Below are 23,664 nucleotides of genomic sequence, written 5' to 3' on the forward strand. Positions count from 1 at the left end.
TTTTTTGTATTTTAAAAAGACTTTCAAATATGTAATGTTTTAGCCTCAAGGGATACATTTCTTGGTAAAGATATGAGTGCAAAGATTCAGAAGAAGAAGAGGAATTTTTGATTGGGAGGACTCTCAGAGTTGTCTCCTAAATATACATCATTCCATTTGTCCCTTTGTAAAAGGAGTCCCAGCCTGCCAGGCTATTTCTTAACTTTCAGGAGTAAGGTGAAGACCTAAGACGTGCTATTTATGAAGAGTTTGGAATTTTTGTTTTACTTTTTGGTTTTTTTTTTTTTTTTTTTGAGGGATAATCCTTAAAAATCATAAATTAAGTAAAGCAAACTGTGCCAATGGGAAAAACTGGATCTTCTCCCCAGTTTCACTAAGCTGTTTAATATATAAGTTATTTAACCTTTCTGCATCTTCACCACCTGTTCTATTTTTTTAGTGGGCCTATTAAAAACAATTTAAAAAGATTGTTGGTCTTCAAGGTTGGAAAGTATACATGGACATTGATAAATGTGCACTGTCTTGTTCTGTTGGTATAAGTGTAATTGGTGTGGCTTTTATGGACGACGGCCTGGCGTTGTACGACCAAGTGTACATTGCGATGCCCCGTGTCCCTACAGTTTTCCCTTCCTGGAATTTATGCTAAGCGTATAATTGAATAATTGAAAAACCAAATGTCTTCATAAAGATATTCACCGTAGATTTGTTGGCAATTGTGAAAAAAATGGAAACAACCTAAATATTTGTAAATACAGCAATAGTTAACTAGATTGCATATAAAACTACAATAAAATGAAATACTATGCAGTCATTAAAAATGGTACATTGATTGGCTTGGACAATAATCATATTAATGAGTGAGTAGAAAATATTACAGGATGATATTTTTCCTTCCTAGTAAATGCCTCAAGTGCAGTTCTTTTCTCCCAGGTAAAACCAATAAATTATCTCTGCCCCCTAATCTTCCTCATCTCCCATGTCTAATCCATCATGAAGTCCTTTTAACTCCAAAGTGTCCTTCAAATCATCCACTTCCTCCCAACTCTACCACTACCCCCTGGTCTAAGCTTGGTATTCAGTAATGCTTGTTAAATGAATGCTGAATCTGATCCCCTTGATAACAACACATTTATCCTAATGTACCTGCAAAGAGAGAGATGCCTGGAGGGGTGTTCACCACGCTGTTAACGGTGATTACCTCTTAGATGGTGGGATTCAGCATTACTTTTATTTTTTTAATTTGAATTTCTCTGTATTTTTTTTTTTTAATCTTAGAACCTTTCTTTATTAAGGAAAGTCTTTCAGGCACTTTTATGAATGGGCAGATACAGCTTAGCATGAGCACCTCTCAAAGATTTTGAAAGGTGAATTTCTCTGTATTATTTGAAAAAAAAAATTAAATAATAATGTATAATGTACCTTTCTCCAAAAATAAACCATTCTCACTGGATAAACATAAGGCTCAGTTACATAAGTGCCTGTGGAAGTCTTTTGTAAGATGAAAACAAACTTATATTGGTTATTGTGGACAATAATAATAATAATAAATAACCATAGCTGGTAAAATTTCTTGAATTTATGTGCCCAGTATATTGGGTGAATTAACTCACTTAAACCTCTGTGAGGTTTAATAAGCCCATGATATTATTAATATTCCCATTTCAGAGATGAGTAAACTAAGGCAGAGACAGGTTAAGTAACTTATCCAGGTATACACAGTTAGTGGAGCAGAGCCAGGATTTGAACCCAGACAGTCAGGCCCCAGGGTCTGAATACTAACCCCTGTGCCACAATTATGACACATTTAGGAAGTGGCAGGTATAGAACTAAGCTCTGACTATCAGACTCTTCCCACTCTGAAGCCTCTACAGGGAATTTCATGCAGATTACTTTACTACATCTTTTAATTTAGAAAGACTTTCAAGCACTGCTGAATGATTGGGGAATAAGAGCAAGCCCTGTGACCACTGTTGGAAGTAATCGATTAAGCATCTGAATATTAGAGGTCACTGACATGGGGAAGAAAGGAGGAGTTAACATTTGGAGAACACTTAGTATCCTGTAGGCAACATATTGATGCCATTTCAGGTAAGTATTATTATTTTCAATTATAAGTTGCAATCATAGATAAGGAAACTCACATGTGGATTTATTCAGTAACTTGCCCAGCTCTTTACAGCCCATCCAGACTCCCAAGATCAGGGTCTTGATCATCTCTCTTATTCTCCAGTAGGGCAGATATTGCCTGGCAGCTATATATTGTAGCATAGTAATTAAGAGAAAAGTTTGAGAAGGTAAATATTGGGGGGCTTGAAACCTGATCACAGAGTTTATTAAGCAAGCAACATCATGAGCCTCAGTTTTTTCAACCTCAAAATGGGAATAATAAAATTTTCTCTCGTTCTTCAGAAGAAAATTTTAGTCACTCTCTCTGTTCAACTACATTTGCAAAAGCATTGTATAAGCCTTTATAAAGGATTACAAAGAATAAGATAAGGCTGAGCCTCTAAGAAGCCTGTGCCCACCTATTTATGTTTAATTTCCAAAGTACATTTATAATAAATGCAGACCATTTTCTCTACTGTACTTGAAATTTCTTTTGCATCTTATTTGGCTTCGTCCCTGTCTTCTGAACGAAACATGCACACACTGGTGTCTGGCCTTTGCTCCTGCATGCCTCCTGATCTGGAATGCCTTCCCCTCCCGCAGGAACTTACGCAGTTTCAGTGTGTGACCTCCCTGATCACTGCAACCTGAAGGGATGCTCTTCTGTTCTCAACATCCATAGTGTGGAACAGGTCATTTAATACAAATTCCTTTGGAGTTTAGAGGACTTATGTATACAGATTTATGTGTTTTCTTTAAAAATAGGTTATAAAGTCCTTGATGCTGGAGCATTCTTTTGTATCCCCAGGAGACACTCAGTATATATTTGTTGATCGTTTTGATTTTAGAGAAAAAAGAGGAAGACTAAGGCAAAGTGGACACTATGTGCCGGGAACTTCATGTAATTATTTCAGTCCAAAAATAAACTAAAACAGTTTTCTCCAGTCAGTTGCAGTAACTCATAGAAGAAACTTACCTTCCCTAGATCTCAATGTCCCAATTTGGGAAATAGAGTTTGGCCGTATATTTTGTCCAGCAAGGTTAACATACAGAAACATGATGAACGGTTGTAAGCTCTCTGGAAACATAAAATTCAAGGGGAATGCTAAATAAAAGCACTGATCAATACAAAATTCACCTTTAAAATTCTTTCATCCACTAAAGCTGGCTTTCTTGGCAGCACCAGGAAGAGCTGGAACTTTTACAAAATTATTCTTATATATGTATTGATTGAACTTATTAAAATGCTTTATTACTATATCCATTTGCTTATAAGGCATCCTCATATGTCAAATATAAGTCTCAAAAGACAATCAAATAAATGAAAATAATACAGAGCCATAAAGGCTATTTATCATTCATAAAATTTACAAACTGCATTTTCATTCATTTGTATATATATGAGGGAAGAGAGCATAAGGTTGAAAGCCTTCTAGGTGATGAATGCCACAATTCAGTGGAAAATGCACATTTTAATTTGAGAGCATCTCTCACTACGAGTAAGTGTGGCAAGGGGAAAGAACCCTGGTACTATGGTCTAAATGTCGGTTTCCCTCCAAATCTCTCATGTTGGGAACCAATACCCAGTGTAATAGTATTAAGGGCTGGGGCCATTGGGGAGGGGGTTCAATCATTAGGACTCTTATAAAAGAGGTTGAAGGGAGGTCTCGAGCACTTTTTTCCCTTTTGCTTTCTGCCATGTTGAGGATGCAGCAAGAAGCGCTCTCTATGAAGCAGAAAGCAAGACCTCAGCAGACACTGAATCTGCTGCTGCCTTGATCTTGGACTTCTCAGCCTCTGGAACTGTGAGCAACACATTTCTATTATTTATATATACCCAGTCTAAGGTATTTTGTTACAGCCACCCAAACAGTCCATGACCCTGCCCTGCAGGCTCCTTAGCATGTCAGTGCTTTTGAGGCTGTTAAAGGACCTAGACTTTCAGTTTCAGCATGTGTTTAAGGAAAAGAGAAAAGTTTGTATGAAGTGTCCCATTCCCATGTTTATTGAAAAGCATCTTTTAAACTGTTTCCTGATGGTCAAAAGCCAAGTTATAAATGTTTAGTGCACTTTTAAGTTTCCACTATTTGTCAATCTACTATCAACATTTGCACCAACAAAGAAATGGGATATGTTATCTTTGTCATCCTTTCAGCTGTAAACTGGGATGAGGGGCCAGAAATAGAGGGAAAAAACAAGGAATTTCTTAGAAAGAGATGTAACAGCTAAGAGGTGTCTGTGTAAAATGAAATAAATATCAACAAGAGTCAAGACAGCTGGTAAAGGATAAGAATTATACCTTATATAAGTGCATGGGACACATGTACCGAGGAAAAAAATGGCACGTTCATAGCCCAGGGTGATTCCCAGCAATTAGAGACTGAGAAATATTATTTTTTGACATGTCTAGAGGCCAGGCATGGAAGTCCTGGAAAATGTTTGACAGAAAGGCTAAGAGAAAGGTAAAAGTAACTGAGAACTTTGCTTCTTCACTGAACAGAGAAGCTAAGAATTGGGCTGTCACGTGGACAAAAATAAAAACCAGTCATAAATAAAATAAAATCACCTTCTAGGTAACAGGGCGATTAGCACAGGATTCTGCAAGTCAAAGGCAGGTCTGGATCAGGGAAGCAAGTCTGGAGTGGAGGTGAGATGGGGTACGGCCCTGGAAGGCCCCAGAGTCTAGTAGGTTCGTATCTGGGGAGCAAGGCTTCGAGGGAAAACGTGAGTGGTGGTCAGGAAAATCCACGAGGATCATAAACCTTCATGTCTATACTTGCTGGGGAAGTGGGCAAGAAGGGAAAGGGAGAGAGCCAGATTAAGCAGCTGGAAGCAGGAGTCTGGGCAAGGGGACCTGGCAACAACTAGTGCGAGCTGGACGAACAGGGGCAGATCTGGAGCCAAGTTTTTCCCACAGGCCCCAAACTTTAATATTCCACCTGTTAGGCCCAGTGCCTTTGGGTGATGTCCACAGAATTTCAATGTTGGAAAGGATTTCAGAGATGGGCAATGAAGCCCTTGTATATCCATCAAGCCCTCTGCAGTATTTCCAATGAGGGATATGAAAACACTTTTTAAAAAAAGAGAGAGAAATGGAAATTCCTAACCCAATCTATAAATGCCTTATCAGCAAGTTAGGCTTAATGAAGCAAAATTTAAAGATAGGTCTCTAATTGTTTGCAATTTAGCTATTTATTTTGTATCCAGAGAACTATGCAACTGTATTCAAATAATTTTCTGCACTTTAATAATCTTAACTGTACATATACTATTCAGATATCCCATTAGAGAGAAAAATTGCTAGAAAGAAATACAAAGGAAATGCTGTATTCTAAAATCTTCAGACTTTATAGAGAGAGAACTCTTCACTTTGCATATTAGTAATGAAGGTTTGCAAGCTGTGGCAAACACTTGTGGGCCTTCTATGTGAAGAAACCCCGATGGTTTGTCACATATTCCAAGTTTAACTTTTTATTTAAAGAGAAGTTTATAGGTCTAAGAAACATATTTGAAAAAGACTGAAAACCCTGGTGTTAGCCATGTATAAGTACTCTCTTTTAAGGACATTTAATTTGAACTCATAGCACAGATAACGTAGGGGATGATCAATGGTAAAATAATTTCCCATAAGATTTCTTTAAATAGTAAACTGCTTTGCTGCATGTAATCTGCACATCGATTTATGCAGAACTATTTCCAGTAATACAGCTATCTCCAATTTTATGAGAAACTCTTATGTTTCACAAGTTGATTTTAAGTGAGTTGTTTGGTATCCAGAGCAATTGTCCCAAAGTGTGGGGGTTGAACTTGTTAGATCCACAAGTCATCCCACATTACACTAATTAATCTATGAGCGAAGTTTGCTTATGCACTTTCAAATGAAAAATAATTTAAAATTTGGATAAAAAGCTCTGAATCCCCTGTCTAAACAAATTTGCCAGTCATGTGTCGTTTAATGATGGTGATACATTCTAAAAAATGCATCCTTAAGTGATTTTGTCATTGTGTGAAAGCGTATTATGAAGGGAACAGAGATGAATTTTCCTACTATCTACACTGGCCACTAGTTGCAGAGCGTGGGCCTCTAGTTATGTTACCAAGTCTCTCTGTGCCTCACTTTCCTCATCTGTTAAATGGGGATTAGAACACTACCATCTGTACAAAGAAACGAAAATTAAATTACAGATAGGGATTGTGCCTGGCACTCAGCAAGCATTCGGTGAGTGTTAGCTAACTGCTATTAACTATTATTTTGCTATGGGGATGGGTGAGAATGATTTAAAAATGCAGGAATTCTAACCTAGACAACCCTTCCACTCGGGGCCAGACCTAATGTGTCAAATGCTTGGCTTCCTATCTCAAAGGCCTGAGATGCCTTTGGGAGGGTCACCCGTGGGTGAGCTGAGCACTCCTCCTCCGCGTATTTTGCAGTAGATTTGTTGACACCAGCATCACCACAGATACATGAGCAGCGCATTGTGCTGCAAGGTTAAGATGGCTATGATGTCACTAGGCGATCGGAAGTTTTGGCTCCATTATAATCTTATGGGACCACCGTCACATATGTGGCTTGTCGTTGACTGAAATGTCATAATGCAGTGCATGACTGTACATACACATGAACACAAAAATTGGGAACCCAAGTTAAGAAGCCCAAAGGTAGATAATACTAATAACCATACATAAGAATAATTCTCTGGGAGAAAGCATGCTGTACTTTGGTCAAATGCTTAATAGGACAGGGATTCTCCATCCCCCCTGTGGCTAAGAATGAGAGCTGCAAGGTTTTCGTAATTCTAAAAAACTCAGCAATTCAGCAGAATCTACAATGGGGCAGAAGTGCTTGGTTTGTTGGTTTGGCTTTGGAGGGGCAGGCGGGACAGAGGAAGGGCAGGGCCTGGGGGTCCACAGCGAGGGAATAGGCAGCAAACCCGGCATCCTAACACGCAGCCGAGGCCATCGCCTTTTCCAATGTGAGCCCCAGCAAGGAACAGCCTGCTTTTTAGTCAGTTGTCTCAAATGGTTGTTTTTAAATCATGGTTCCCCTTCATTGTCCCCTGGGCAAGAGCTTCTTTTCTCCTTTTCAGAATAAATGCGTAAATCGCTTAGCAGCAATGAGAAACCAGTGAGGTGTGGAGCCGTCTCTGGTACTTTCTCTTTTCTCCTTTCTCTTCTAGAGGAATGCTAATGCTGAGTAGGCAAAGACCGAAGCGGGGCTGGGGATTCCATCCACGTGGGTCAGAGGTACAGGTGGAAGAGAGCTGTGAGGCTGGAGGGGAGGGGAGGCAGGGATGGGGGAGCAGGGGACAGTACGGGGACCAGCTCACAGCCAGCTGCACAAGCAGAGGAGGAGGGAGCAGCCCCAGCATGAGCATCCCCTTATGTGTCACCTCTCCCTTGCTACCAACAGTCTGCCCTTTGTGACTTGCCCTAGACTGACCCTCTGATAAAGAGACGGAAGGCTGAGTACACAAAGGAAAAGGAGAAAGGAAAGAGGTAGATACCAAGTTGTGCTCTTGAGGAAGAAAATGAGGGAAAAGGGAGCTCCTGTGGCCACGGTCTACCAGCTGCTCTTGCTGCTCTCAGTTCAAGGTGGTCACTGGTGCTCAAAGAAAGGATGTGTTAGGGGTACGCCAAGCAGCAACTGCCTGAAATGCTCTCATCAATAGGAAAATATTTCATACCGTTTGTCCAGAATCCCAATGAAGAACAATACGAGAATCTTACTTCAGTCTGAATTTCCACGCATTTCTGGCATCTCAGAGAGTCTTAAGGTTGGAAAACTTCAGAATCTGTGAGTACTCTAGGGAAGAAAGCAATCATACTATTCTTTGTTGGGTATGAAAAGAATTCTAAGTGCAAGAACCAGAAGACATTGGTGGTCCGAGAAGTTGGGTGGGAGGATTTAATGACAGCTTAGTTTTAGGGATCAAATTACTGACCTGGCTGTTGAGCTTCTTTCTTAGGCAACTTAATAGAAACTGCATGCTTCAGTCCAGGTGCTGGGAACACGTCCTACTGAACATGTGCTTTGGGCAAACAGCAAACGAGTTCCTTGGTGAAGCTTTGTTTGCCTCAAACTTCTCCTTTTCCCTTGGCTACTTCATCTTTCTGATGAGGAGAGTGGAGGTCTGTACAGATTAGAGGCCTCAAGCAGCAAACAGGGAAAGAATCAAGACTTCCAGGTAGATTAGCAAGCTCTGAACCAAGTGGCCTCTGTCTCGGCCATTCCGAAAAAGGCCTATGCAATTTTGCAATCTCTCTCTCTCTCCCTTCGTCCTTCCCTCCACCTTTCCCCCCATTTCCTTCTCCTCCTCTCTCTTCCTCTCCTTCTTGAGATCATGGAATATTAGTAGTACCTGGAGGTACTCACTTCCTTCCTTCCTTCCTTCCTTCCTTCCTTCCTTCCTTCCTTCCTTCCTTCCTTCCTTCCTTCCTTCCTTCCTTCCTTCCTTCCTTCCTCTCTTCCTCCTTGCCTATCTTCCTTCCTTCCTTTGCAAGACCTTCTAACCAGTTTTCACCCATTTTCTTCAGTAAAGCACTTTTGAATTCTAGCCATCTGTTAATACAAGGCAGTGAAAAATGTTGAAGTCACATCAAATTCCACTTGCTGTGCCAGTTAAAAATACAGATGCTTCCTGTTTTATGCTTTCCTCTCACTTTTCTCTGGAATTTAAACATGAAAATATGCTCCATGATAAAAACCAGCACATATCCTCTTTCATCAGGAAACATATTCCAAACAATGAAAGGCAGGGTGGTGGGGGGCAGTTATTTTCCCAAGGATACTTGGATGTTGGGGGAATTATACATAGAACCATAATTTCATAGAGCAAGAACATAATTACTCGCAACTATTACATTTTATAGATGAAGAAACTGAGATCGCAGGGAATTGTAATTGTTCTCATATGTGTTACATATAGACTTGCCAAAATTCACATCAGCTTACATTTTCACCCAATGTGCTTGGGCCTCAAGTGTTCCCCAATACTTTTTAATATCCACTGCTTTCAGGAAGGGTTCTTTTGGCTACTGGGAGAGGCCAAATCATTGAGTGATGGAACATGAGCTTAAATGTGCTGCAGTAAAAACACAACATAGGACACCTGGGTTCCAGTCACGAATCCGTTACTAACTACCCATCAGACTCAGGACAAAAATTTCTACTCTTGCTCCATGAAGAGGCTAGTCAAATGATCTGCAAATTTCCATTCAGCTCTTTGAATCTTGATTTTTTTTTCCTTTATTTTTCTGCTGACTCAGAGTCAATAACCTTGGCCAAGTTGTTAACTGACATAAATCTAAATTATTCCAGGTCCAAGAGGAGAGTAACACATTCTCCTGTTTCCCCAGCACATAGATACTAGATGATCTTGCATTAAAGGGACTACATTTAGAAATCACATTCAATCTTTTATGTAGAGGGACATTTAATTAGTCACTAAAGCTAAAAAAAGACAATGACCGTACCTCTAGGTAAAGTCCCTGGCTCCGGTCGTTGTAAACGCAGTGTTGTCTCTCCTTCCTCTCTGTGTTTGTCACATCTTTTATACAAGTTGTTCAACTCTTCTGTTACTGTGGTGTGCAGCATTGTAATGTCACTGTGTTCCCTCTCACCGGATCTGGCTCTGTTTCCAGTGTCTCCTGTCTCAATTGTACTATTGTAAAATAGGGACTTTCTTACTGCTTTTTAAAATTTCTTCCTTTCATATCCAATGATTCACCAAGTTTTTTTCCTGGTTTTTATCTCCCCATTGTCTTTCACATTCATGCATGTCTCTTTCTCTCTTCCACTATGTCCTAGTCCAAGCTGCCATCACCCTTTGCCTGATCTACTGAACACAGCAGCCAAAAGGATTATTTCAGATGCTAAATCTGACCATGCCCCCCCACTGCCTATACCCTCTATGGCTCTACCTTGGGCTTAAAATAAAGACCAGAATCCGTAGCAAGACCTCCGTGGCAGGCGGTACCTGGCCCTGGGACTCTGTTTCCAGTCATCACGCATCCTCCCAGCCCTGGCCCTCTGTCAACGCCTCCTCCGCACTGTCCTTCCTTTGAAAGCACAGGCTCCACGGTCCCCCGGCAGCCACCTCCTTAACACTCATCCTGCTGGTTCCATACTCATTATCACGTCGGCAGAGAAGCCTTTGGTGACCTTCCTAGGTCAGTTCTCTCTATTACTTGTCCTCGTGCTCTGCATTCTTGTTTTCATTGCACCCATCATAGTTGTAACGTTCCACTTGCTCCTGTGATGCTTTCGAATTATTTTTTGCTATCTTTGCCCTCACCACCTTGTAAACTGTGAGATGCCATGTCTAGTTGTCTTTCAGCACTGTAATCCCAGTGCCTGATGCATTACTTGACACAGAGCAGGTACCCACTAAAATCCTGTGGAATAAATGACTAAATCAATGAATGAAAAGAAAAAATAGAGGCTCCTGAGTTCACGGACTAGGTGCCCGTCCCTTCACATGTGGAATTGCAGCCAGAGAAGGCAAGTTCAGTGTTAAAAGAATAAAGGGGGTGAGCATTGATGTGCCTACTGGGCTAGGAAGTTCAGAAAACTTTTTTTAAAAATAGAACTAAGATATGGAGTTAATAATATGTGTAGGAGCAGCACTGTTATATATAAAATAAATGCTGATCAACCAAACCCCTGTAACTTCTAAAGGAAAATTTCAAATGTCACATTAAAACTCCATTTCCTCATATGTATAAAGAGAAATAGCCAGAAAACTTATGCATGCTATAAATTCAAATAAGAGAGAAATCAGTAAAACCCAGAGTCACCAGGAAATGCTATCAGGAGGTCAAATTTGAACTGTGCTTAGAAAGGCAATTACAGTTTGAACAGGAAACTGAATGGCTTATTTCTTAAAGATTTGTTCAGGTGCTGCTTATTCTCCATCTCCTCATACCACCGCCCTCCACCCCCCCGCCTGTCCGGGGACGCTGATGTGATGGCATCAGCAGGACTTCTTGTCCCCCTGCCTTCAAGTTGGGTTTGCCCAGAGAACAGCCCTGGCAGGAGTTTGCAGGACGGAGGGAAAGATTTGCAGACACGCATTTGCCTGCCCCTTCCCTGCCTGCTCAAGGCTGGCAGTAGCTAATCCCTCTTCTAAAGCCAGGGCTCCTTAAGCTGAGTCCCCTTCAGACCTAGCGATAGTAATGGCTTTCGATTGCTGTGACTGCTAGGGCACTTTTAAACTCTCTTTATTTATCCATGTTGGGGGTGTCATGTGTTTCCTGCCAAGAATGAGGGAATGGGATAAAAAAGGTAAAAAGAGCTGTAAGCCTGTCACTGAGAATGCTCTCAAACAACATATAAATGTATTTTTTCTTCTTGTTTATTTGGTTCCAATGATACATGTGCTTTACTTCAAAGCAGATCACAAAACAGGGGTCGCTTTAGAGTGGTTATTATGAGCTAATCTGGTGGAGCTTACCTTGTTTCCCTAAGTAAGTAGAATAATTGGGCCAAGAGAAAATCGAACAGCTGCCCCCTCCACCCACACGTATACCCCAAACACACACATGCACACTACACGGAGTGGATCTTCAGAGGAGATCTGTTCGTAGGAGGTGGTCCCCACCCCTTTTCCCCTCCTTAGGTAGACACACACAGGCATAAACTTCCAATGACTCTTCACATAATGGAGTTGGGAAAGAGGAAACTTGAGAGGTGAGCCCTGCTGGAAGAGTGGGAGCTAGGGGTGGAGGTGGCAGGAGAGAGAAAAACTGCTCTGTCACCTCCATCTGATTGTCAAACCCATCCATCTGAGAGGCAGTACCCTGGGGACCTCCATACACACATACACACACACACACACACACACGCATGCACACACACATGCATGCACACACACAAACACATACACACACGCACGCACGCACCTTCCTCCCACCAAGGAATTTGTCAGGGTTGGCACTGCCTAGCTGTGGGTTACAGGAGCCATAGCCATTTCATCTGCCATCAGCCACACACATTGTGGAGAAAAGAATGCCTTATACACACAGAAGCCTGCCTTGGGGCCAATTTTCTAGCTGCTTAAGCAGTAAAAGCACCAATTGATCACCCACTAATCAGCATTGTCAGCAGCAGCAACAAAACCGGTAGCTTAGCCAGGATTGTGTAGAACTGTAAACTTTAACTTATCAAGTGGTTAAAAATAATAATACTAATAAGGCTTTATGTGGCAATTGGAAGTAGAACTATTTCTTCTAATATTAGTTTCTATATTTTAAAAATAAAGACATATTTGGTTGATGAAAAACATAGAATATGTGTGGTAATTAGAACAGTTGAATATACGAATACTACATAATGTCCTTTGCTAAAAAGGCGAACATTGTGATAATGGTCAGAAGGTAAATGAATCTGAGTATGTTATAATAGTCCTAGTAATCATAACAGAATGAATCACTCTATATTACAATTATGGTTCAAAAATGTATATTTTTAGGGATCAACTTTTTCATGATGTGTTGAAATGGAATTGGTAATAGGAGAAGAGTGATCTTGGCTAACACATTAGATATTCTGAGTCAAGTTGGCACAACAGCAGAATTCATTTTCTCTTCTGCCTTATTGAGAAGAAATGTCCTAAGAAGTATCTTGGCACAGATAAATAAGTATATGAGTCTGGCATAGTAAGAGAGTGTGTTTCTTCCCCTGTGAGACATCTTGTGAAAGCCAAGTGGGAGAAATAGTGGGATAATGATGGATGACCTGGGAGAATTCTGGAAGGAAACCACAGATGCCCAGAGCAGCAGCTCACAGGCCTCTGCTCACCTCTGTGGGTGCTCTGAGTTCATTCAAAGGGACAAGAATAATGCAGACCCTTCAAGTATGAGGAGCAAAGGGTGACACAAAGAGCTAATATTTGGTGAGCACTTAGCATGCGACCGGGAACTGCACTAAGTGCTTCTCCAGAGAAAATTCCCATTCATTCTCACATCACTCACGAGGCAAATCCTTAATGCTGTCTTTGTTCTGCAGATGAGGAAACTGAGTCAGTGATGCTAAGAAACTTGCTCAAGTTCTCACCAGTAGCTGCGGTGGGGCTGGAGTTCGCACTCAGCCTGATTCCAGAGCCCGTGCGCTTAACTATTAAGCGAAGTAAGTTAACGTCTTCATGTTGAGGATGTGTGTGTATTCTCACACCCACACGATCAAATATTTGGAGATAATGGGGACCAGGTCTGGTTTGCTGCTAATGCGAAAGTACTTATGGACAGCTCCCTGATGTGCAAGACATTTTAATATTGACAGTTTTTGATTGCAATTAAATTTCTTGTATTCATATTATTAAAATGTATTAAAACCATTTTAAAACATGAGACATTTTTTACTGGATTTTATGGAAGCCCTCCATTTAGAAACGCTAGTACAATCAGATAAATCTTTACCTTTCCTCTGATGAGTGATTTCTAAATTCCTGTAGAAAAGCCTTTAAAAAAAAAAACTCAGCTAGCTCTATTTATGGACTTGAATACCTTTGTTTTACTGTAATTGTTGCCTTGTGCCTTAATGATGTTCCTGACTCACCCTGCAAATTGATTAGATGTAAGGTGATGCCTACTTTACAGATGGAGGAAGTTGTGGCCACAAGTAATGAAGGACAAAATATGGTCAAAGATATTTAAATCCGCACTTTGCTTCTTTTATTGAGACCACACTGATGTCTTTAAGCATCATCAGGGGGAGAAGTTAGCATTCCAGGTCTTTGGTTTCTTACTGTTAAGTAAACTTGAGAGTAAATGTGCAAACATCACCTCTTGGTCCACTGGGCCAGAATTTCTGGAACTCTGAGTTCTGATCTTGCTTCACCTCTGATTACCTCATCAAGCATTGTTTCCTTAGAAAGGGTTAAAACCGCTAATATGCTTATAACCAAATAGTTGATACAAATTAAAAGTGGTAAATTACTAGATGAATTATGATCTCAAATTCTGAATGAGTAAACAATGGGAAATTGGAAGGTCTTTGGTAGAGGCTCAGTTAATTAAGGATAGAGAAGGAGCAGTAGCATAAGTTAGAATATTGTCTGGATGGGTCAGGAGCCCCTCCTTATGTGTAATAAAAGTGCCACTCATAGACCTGAAATCACATGATTAAGTGTGGGAGATATATAATATTAGAGCATTCTCAAATGGAAAATAGTTCACTGTTCATATTATAAAAAGTACACAGCAAAACATTTTATCTACCCTTATGCCTTTTGTTGGTGTGGTAGTACAGGTAAACTTGAAAAAAGACCCCACTTTATTGTCTTTATGATTTAGTCAGAGCATGCTAACTTCTGTTAACAAATAACCCCTACACCTCAGTGTTTTAGTACAACAAAACTTGCATGATTTTGGCTCAAATTCCAGCTCAGTTGTTCTTGGTTGGATTCTTCCTCTGAGAGGTGACTTGGTTATCCATTCCTCTCTTGTGCTGTTACCCAAGGAAGATGGCTCTTCTGTCTTCAACACGGGGTATCAAGGTCGCGCAGGTCATGCAGCCAGTGTACTGTGGGAAGAATGAGACTGGAAACAGCATGCACATGCCCCCCCACCCCCACATTCTTAACTGCCTTGGTTTGGAACTGACATTGACATATGCTTCTGCCCACATTCCACTGGCTAAAATTAGTCAGATAGTCCCCACCTGGGGTGAAGAGGTTGGACAATGTAGGTTGGCTCTGTGCTCAGGAAGAGGAAACGGATTTGATAATTGTCTAGGAAGTCTCTGTGACAGGATTGGTTAAAAAAATGTACCAGTAAAGATAACAATAATTCTGTTCATTACATTCCAGAAGGTGAATTGACTAAAGTAAAATATATATGCACCACTTCTGTCTGTTCTTTGCATGGTGAAGCAATGTGCAAAACATACTAATTGAGCTAGTCATTGTAAGATTTTTCTTTATAAACTACATATATAAGTCACTAAATTAATATGAAAGAAATATTGGATCTCAGAAAATATTTTATCCATTATCATGAAATACTGATAGCCTAACATATACCTGAAAAATGCCAAAATAATGGACCAAAAGGGAATAGTTGGGTCACTCATCTCAATTTTATGAGCGTGTGTAAATTTTTCACCTTGGATTCAGTTCTGCTGGCATTTCATAAACATAGATACAAATATGGCTAAAATACAGAATTACATTGTAGCAAAACTTTAGCTAATCATCGTATTTTCAGACTAAAAACAAAGAGCGAAAAAAAATCCTGAGAGTAAAATTACTCCAGATAAATGAAATTAAAAAGTAAGCAGACAAAAACTAGAAGCATAACAGAGATGGTAATAAAAGGCCTCAGATCCAAGGGAAATATTTGCCAGACCTCCCATCTTCGGCAAAACTTAAGTTATGATGTCAATTCAAGACTCTTGAGTTATGAGTAACCATATATGCCTTGAGAAATGGAGAACGGGTTAGAAAATTAAGGATTCAAAAATTTTATGCTATCTGCTGCTGTGTTCTTGTGAATTACAAGCTTGAAGGAAATTTGCTGCCTGGCAATATGAGCTGTGTGTAATTACCCCCCCTGCTGGGTAAAGTCTTTATTACATGGGCATTAAGTTCACTCCCATCAAGGGGTGGGGAAGGAATGCAGTGTGACCCAACTACATCGCGTGGCTTCCAACACAATCCTTCCTCCAGGGTGGCTCCTGACTCTTCAACTTCCAAATGTGGCACAGCTTACACTGGAATCTGATGCAATGCTTATCCTATGAACAAGAGGAGATTTGTGTATCCCCTGAAAGAAAATCCAGTGGGGAGGGACTTTGAAGGACCAGCGAATCCACCATACTTATCCCATGGTTGGTTCAGCAATTATGGAAGCCAGACAGAAAGGGGACCCTCCAGGCGGAGTGGTCCTCAGCTCTGGTTTTCCAGCCTATGGACCCAAGAGGCAGGAACTTGTCCTTAGTTAGTGAACACCTGCTGCATGCAGGGCCTCGGGCCTTCTTGGTGTATGTGAGAGCACTGACTCCAGAAACAGAGATGAGCTTCCAGCTCTCAAGGGCACTGCTTGCTAAAGGATGGCAGGAACCCGCAAGACTACGACACAGCCTTTGAGGAACCGGCTCTCCAAGCATGTGTGGACTTTGGGGTCTAAGTTACTGGAAAGTTTTCTGTGGGCATCAAACCTGCAGAAACACTTAAGAGCATCAACACTGCTGTATTAATAACTGCTTTCTTCCTTGGCAGGAAGTAAAAGAAGTTGGGGAAAAGGCTCAGGAGCAAGCATGGTTGAGTTTTTTTCCCTTGCTTTGCTCACTGCCTCTGCCCACCATCAATAGCTTTGGAAGGAGAGTTCCAGAAATCTGGTTGTATTCTTTTGTCCCCAAGAAAAGAGTCAAGTCCTCACCTGATGTCTGAAGTGTATGACTACTGTACCCCTTTTTTTTTAAATTGAAGCATAGTTGATTATGCATATTTGTGGGGTGCAAAGTTGGCTATCGATAGTTGTGTACAGTATGTGATGGTCCAATCAGGATAGTTAGCTTCTTCGTCATTACAACACGTAGTTATTTTCTGCATCCGTTAATCAATTGCTCATTAATTTCTCATTAACCCCCTCCCTCTACCTCTCTCCCTTCCTCTTTCTACTTCCAGTAACTGCAGTTCTGTTCTCTCATTATAAAAGTTCAACTTATTATTGTGATTGTTGTTTCTTTTTTTCTTCCTCTCTCTCTTTCTTTATTCCACTTACGAGTGAGAATATGCAGTATTTCTGTTTCTGTGCCTGGCCTGTTTCACTCAACGTAATTTTCTCCAGGCTCCTCCGTGCTGTTGCGAACGGTAGAATTTCATTCTTTTTTGTGGCTGAATAGTATTACACTGTATACATATACCACATTTTCTTCATCCAGTCATCCATCCATGGACATTTAGGTTGGTTCCGTAGCCGGGCTGTTGTAAATAGGGCTGCGATAAACATGAGAGCGAGGTATCCCTTCAACATGATGATTTCCATTCCTTTGGGTATATACTCTGTAGTGGGATTGCTGGATTGTAAGATAGTTCATCTATAGTTGTTTAAGGAACATCAGTACTATTTTCTATAACGGCTGTACCAATTTACAGTTCCACCAAGAGCGTGGGAGGGTTCCCCTTTCTCCACATCGTCTCCAGCATTTGTTATTCTCTGTCATTTTGATAATAGCCAGTCTAACTGGGGTGAGATGATATCTCAAAGTGGGTCTGATTTGCATTTCTCTGATGACTAGTGATGCTGAGCCTTTTTTCATGTACCTGTTAGCCATTTGTATGTCCTCCTTTGAGAGATGTCAATTCGGCTGCTCTGCCCATTTTTTGATCAGATTATTTGTTTTTTTACTGTGAGGTTGTTTGAGTTCCTTGTATATTCTGGTTATTAATCCCTTGCCAGATGCATAGTTTGCAAATATTTTCTCCCATTTTGTAGGTTGTCTTTTCACTCTGTTGATTGTTACTGTTGCTGTACAGAAGATTTTTAGCTTGATATAATTCCATTTATTTATTTTTTCTTTTGTTGTCTGTGCTTTTAGGCTCTTATAAAGTCTTTGCCCAGACCTCCATCCTGGAGTGTTTCCCCTATGTTTTCTTTTAGGAGTTTTAATGTTTCACGTTTTATATTTAAGTCTTTAATCCATTTTGAGCTGATTTTGGTATATGGTGAGAGGTACAGGTCTAGTTTCATTCTTCTACACATTGATGTACAGTTTTCCCAGTACCATTTGTTGAAGAGGCTGTCCTTTCTCCAATATATGTTCTTGGTGCCCTTCTTAATTAACTCCCTCTGCTTAGGAAGAAAACAGACATAATTAGCAGAGGTGAAAACACTGATATGTCAGAAACGGAGTTCATTTTAGGATTCTCAGCCCTTCTGTTTGGCTGTCACTTAACTGACAAAGCTGAGCTCTTTCCTCTCATCCTAAGAAGTCTTTGGTTAAATTGCAGGCTTAGTTTTCTGTCCTTCGTCAACTAATGTGAAGAGAAATCAGGGGCGACACTAAGTTTGTAAATTACTGGCTCCTCTGATTGCCTTTATGGCTTCAAACCCTGATAATGCCCATTGTGGTTTGCATGTGTGTACGTACATACATGTGCAGGTGTGTACGTGTGTGCATGCATGTCAGGATTCAGTTTCTTTCTTACTTACATTTTCTCACTTTACCCCCTCACCTCAACCTTTTCATCCTTCTTTATTCTATGTTCTGTTGCCTTCATCTCTTGCTTCTCTTGGTTTTCCTATTCTATGTCCATTTTTCCTCTGCCCTTTAATCTGACCTATAATCATGTCATCAGCTGTAAGCACCATGGGAAATGCTAGTTTCATTGTCTCTATTTGAAAAAAAAAAATGTCAACCAAGGGAGAAGCTGGATATATCCGTCTTTAGCATCTATCTTTAAATTTGGAGGACTTTCTGCCAAGAAAATTATCTTCTGAAGCTCCTTGGGTCTTGCTGTCCTCAGGAGCTTACCAGCCAATAGCTGCCTCCAGACATTCGCTTGTACAACTGGGCTGGCTTTTGCTGCAAGCTGTTCCAACCAGTGAAAGCAGATAACATAGGCCAGTGTTTCACAAATATTTAGATTTTATGAGACAGTAAAATCTCCAGAAGAAAAATGAAGAGACTTATATAGATTGTCTTTTCTTTAGATTTTAACACTTTTTAATAACTACCACCTAAAAACGACCACTTTTTAAATATTAACACTTTTTAAAAGCTACCATTTATTGTCGTCATTATTTCATAGCAAAGGACACTTTAGGAAGGATATTCTCAACATAAGTTGAAGAAATTTAAGCAATGAAAGGCCCTCTTCCTTGCCTTTATTTTCTCCTTTTATCAAAGACTGGATATGGATATCAACCGACACTCACCTAATGTCAGGTCCTTAGGTTCAATAAAATTGTTCCTTTTTCCATACAAATGGCATGATCTAGGGTGATTGCTCTGCCTTTCAGAGGTTATGATATCCTGTTACCTTTGTATTGAGAGTCAACATGTCATTTTTGGAGTTACAACGTCCCAAAGGGGACAGTGGTAGATTTTTAGCTCCAACATACAGAGGTGCTAAGAAATAAAACAAAATGAACCTGCCCCCCCAGCCCCCCATGGGTCAGCTCTTTATTTCTACAATGGCCTGGGGTGGGTAGTGGGAGAGAGGGAGGCGCAGTTGGGTGCACAGCTATAGACGTGGCCCTTGTTCTTGAGTGGACTGTAGTCCACCGAAACAAGCACGTAGCCACTTCATACCACAATACAGACAGAAGTAAATGCTGAATAGAGAAACAAGAAAGGTGCTACTGGAGGACAGAGGAGTAATCCATTCCACTGGAAGAATCAGGGAAGAGACTGCAGAGGGTTTTATGTGCAACCATGTATTTACGTGATCATTCGGTAATTGTTGTCCTTGTGGCTACAGTGTAAGCTCGGTGAGGGCCTTGTCTCCATCAAATATGTAAACTTCTATATCTCAACCCTTACCATAGTGCCTGTGACTAGTCTGCGATCCCAAATATCTCCTGAATACCTAAATGAGTGCCTACGGTGACAGGTGTTTTGAAAGATACCAAGAAATTCAAGTTTTATTCATTGCCTTTAAGGCATTGGCAGGCAGATAGGTTTTCAAACAAGCAGACGTGTTCAGTCAGCTCATTGCTGTGTCCGCAATCACAGATGGTCAGGGTGACTTATTTCATTTTGAAATGCAATAATTTCATCCCCACTCAGCTTTTCCTTGGGCATGGGTTTCCACGCCATATTTATCAAGACATCTACTTGGAAGTGGAAGTCATGCTGTGAAGAACCATCATAGACAAATGTTATAGCCACTTGCCAAGTAATGACTTATGCTGGGCACTTGCTTAAAAGGCTGATTTTATTCATTTTATGTGTTATACTCATACTATTTAGGGAAAGGGGAGGATGGGAAGGTAGCAATCTGTTTTTGGGTTGTTTTTTTTTTTATGTTTTCTTTGTAAGCCAGTAATTATTTGCAGAGTTCTGTGGGCAAAGTGCTCAGCTCACAACCTGGAAATAGAATCCCGGTTAGACAGTGGCCATGGTGATGGTTATACATCTCCAGATTGCAGTTTGCCAATTGAAATTCAGACATATGCAGAAATGGCTTCGTTGTCATGCCTTTGTTTTGTAATATTATCCTTGGCTCTGCAGATTTCATTTTTTTCCTTCTTGTACTGTCAACAGTTTTTCAGCAGTAAGTTATATTATCCGGTGACATCAGAGGAAGCAAAGTTACATGTGTCAGCTTGGCAGGGATTGTCCACTCACAACAAGTTTGTGACAAGTTGTGCTTTTCCACCATTTCACCTTGAGCAAAGAAGTACCTGAAGTTCAACTTGGGCGTCCTTTGAGGGTAACAGTGCTGTGTCTAACTGGGCTACTGTCACTTCTGTAGTAAAGGGGAGGGAGCCTGCGATCTTTGAATAATCCTTCCCCCGTCAGCAGTGGGAATGTATCCCCAGAGTCGATTGCCTATATCTGTAGGTAATGGAGGCTTAACTGTCTTTAAAGTCATAGCCGGTTTCAGACCCATTAAGTTTAATGGTTTGTGTAATGACAGACTGCAACTAGTGAAACTAGCAAAAGACCAATTCCTGGATTGTGTATGGAAGAATACTATTCTTCACTGTTCAAAACGGACATCAAACTATGGCTGGTTTCATTGCGAGGCAAAGTTCCCCTCTTTATTTTCCAGTTGGGTCTACATGTAGCCCATGAGGCATGGTAAATGCTGTACTTCAGGGGAAAGGTTGAAGCTTTTAAGCTAATGAGTTTGAACTTTGCATGTTTCCTTTTATCACTTCTTAAATAAGTGGCGATATGTAAGGAGGGGCTAATAAATCAGTCTAAGTGTAAGTCAAATTAATGTTAAGTTAAAGTCAAAATCCAGGCAGAAAAAGCCAGCTACACACATTAAAAAGGCAGCCCCTGCCCCCGTGCTGTGATGACCCACTGAGCGTAGACGGTTTTGGTATTATGAACATCAGATTGTAAGTGCCATGAGACTAGGAATTCCTGTTTGTTTCATTCATTTGCATATCCTCAAGTTCTTGAAAAATAACTAGCATATAACAGGCACCCAGTAAACACTGGACATAAGAGGTGGATAAATATATAACACATCCTGGATGGGGTAGTTTTGTTTCATTTCTGAAGAGGTGAAAGGTTTTTCTTTCAGAAAAAGAGAAGAAAAAAATCATCTCTACAGAAGAATTCAGCACCGATTAATATTCTTCTCAGATTTACCTTTCTTTATGTAGATCTTTTCCTGACAGAAAACCACCGGGATTTGTGTCTGCTGCCATCAATGATAGGTTTGGTATATGATAAAATGCAGAAAAATGAGTAAATAGGAAAGTATATGCTTTAGAAAATAGAATTTAAAATAATAGCTCAGCAGCAGGTCTTTGACAGAAACACATGGTGGGAAAATATAAACCCTATCCTGGTGACAGCATCTGGTACAAATTGAAAAATGAATTGGACAACAGAACAGAATGTGTCTTCAGCAGCCCTTCAGATCAAACCACCAGTGATAAGCAAGGGTTTTTGGAACCTCTACCTTCCTCTTTTTGAAACAGTTAAAATCAGCAGGGGATTAAAGAGGAAATGGCTTTATCATCTGTGAGCAGCTGGTCCCTCCCTCTGGATACAGAACTCTCCAAACATGCATTTGGATATACATTGATATCTCTTTATCTAGTAATTCCATTTAGAGAAAAAATGTACCTCTCCCTGAGCACGTCCTCCATTGTTACACCACTGATTCCTCATCATTCTGACACATCCAGTAACCTGACATGTAACTTGACTGAAAGAACACTCGTAGCCAGTGACGTGCTGGCATCACGGAGGGTGTATAAGAATGGAAACTATAATCATGGGAGAAACAGATCTCAAATGGGAAAATCAGTCCCGCTGATCAGCAAAAGCTCCAGCAGAATGCTATGAGTTCAAGAAATCGATTCAGTAGGAACTTATTAAGCACCTACTATGTGTCAGGCACAGGGATGTATTACTGAACAGCATGATGCTTGCTGCTCCCTGGTACTTATGTTCTAACATCTGGTGTGTGTGTTCTCAAGAGTATTACAAGTCGAATATGGCCAGAATCATGAAGCACTACAACGGGGTTTACTTTAGATTAAATTAGCGCAAGATTAAATTCTACTATTTCTGTAGAAATCTGGAGCTGGCATATGCATGGAAGTGAGGATCTTATTGCTTGTTGAATTTATCCCTCTGCTATCAAAGCCAAGATCCCAACTTTTGTCTGTGTTCAGGAGGGCTTTCTACAAAGATAATTAATTCTGACAATTAACAAAGAATTTAAAGTCTTGGAAAGTGAAATCTTTTCAAACATGAAATCCATGAAGAGAGAATTATAAAATCAAAGGGTCCTTTCTGAAAGAAGAGGAAAGCCACAGGCTTACACTTCCATTTTCTTCATGTTTCTGCTCAAATCTCATCTTATCAGCAAGGCTGTCCTTGACCTCTCAGCACTCCCTAGCCCCCTTATCTCTGGCTTGTGCCATCTGACACATTACGAGTGCCCTTATTTGTTTGCTTATTGCTTGTCTCTTCACTCCGGAAGATAAGCTCTATCAGGGCAGGGACTTTTTCACAGTTATCCCCAGATGAAGTTTGGGACCTACCATCTAAGTCTGAGAGGAATCTCCCTTAGTGGGCTGTTGTTTCTGGCACTTTCCTACCATTGTTCCCACTGCCATAAAGTTTAAGATTCCCTGTGGCCAATGCTGGTGTCATTGTCATGGATGTCTTCGGAAATGAAAATACTTTAAGCCTCTAAAATGCATAAATCAGATGTTAGAGTTGATTAATATGTTATATATTCACCTATTAGAGAGCATCTCAGGTTGATTAAAAGTTAATAGATTCAGCCCTCAGTCACAAGGACAAGTGATATGTAACTGTATTAAGATATTCTGCCTTCTCCTTCCATAGATCTAATTGAGTGGTCTTCTTCAGATACCAAATCACAGTGCAATTGGTTTTCATAAAACTGATAATCTAATTCGCCTTTTCCCATAGTCATCAGTGAAGGGATGTTGAAAGTTTATGGTGATGAAACGTGGCATTTGGGATTTGTAAGGGTGAAGACATAACGATTTTAGAACAAGTTCCAGTTGACCAAAAGAAAGTAAATTTCCATATTACTAACAATTGCTACAGATTCACTAGGGTCAAGAATACTGGGGTTTGGTTTCTGGGAGTTATAGATTCAATGGTGAGTTCCCTGCCTGTGATGACTGAGAATTAAGTAGATATAGTCGAGAAAGTAGCTGAAGTTGGTGGGTCATTTGTGGCTGGTGGAGGACTGGAACACACTGGGAACTTGATCATTGATTACCTTCAGATAATTCTAACTAAAGGGCCATTGTCTGGTCCAAAGATAGGACTGAGAACAAATTCTTTTTCCTCTAACTGAGAGGAGAGTTATACAGAAAATGCAAATACTCAAACTATGAGCAACACAAAAGCAAACAAAATAATTTCTCTTTACTTTTTGTTTT

The 23,664-nt window shown here is 40.4% G+C and overlaps 1 protein-coding gene and 1 long non-coding RNA gene across 3 annotated transcripts in view; one reads left to right on the plus strand and one right to left on the minus strand.

Moving 5' to 3' along the window:
• Positions 1-23,664, plus strand: part of NRG1 (neuregulin 1) — a 994,199-nt gene that overhangs the window by 463,810 nt on the left and 506,725 nt on the right. The gene's annotated exons all lie outside the window — the stretch shown is intronic.
• LOC134361500 (uncharacterized) lies at positions 7,617-9,908 on the minus strand. The gene is made up of 3 exons (XR_010021463.1): positions 9,580-9,908; positions 8,049-8,217; positions 7,617-7,909 (listed from the first exon to the last, which is right to left on the minus strand). It is a non-coding gene; the product is annotated as an uncharacterized LOC134361500 (long non-coding RNA).

Source organism: Cynocephalus volans, chromosome 13 (genome assembly GCF_027409185.1).
Source record: "Cynocephalus volans isolate mCynVol1 chromosome 13, mCynVol1.pri, whole genome shotgun sequence".
NCBI classification, from domain to species: domain Eukaryota; kingdom Metazoa; phylum Chordata; class Mammalia; order Dermoptera; family Cynocephalidae; genus Cynocephalus; species Cynocephalus volans.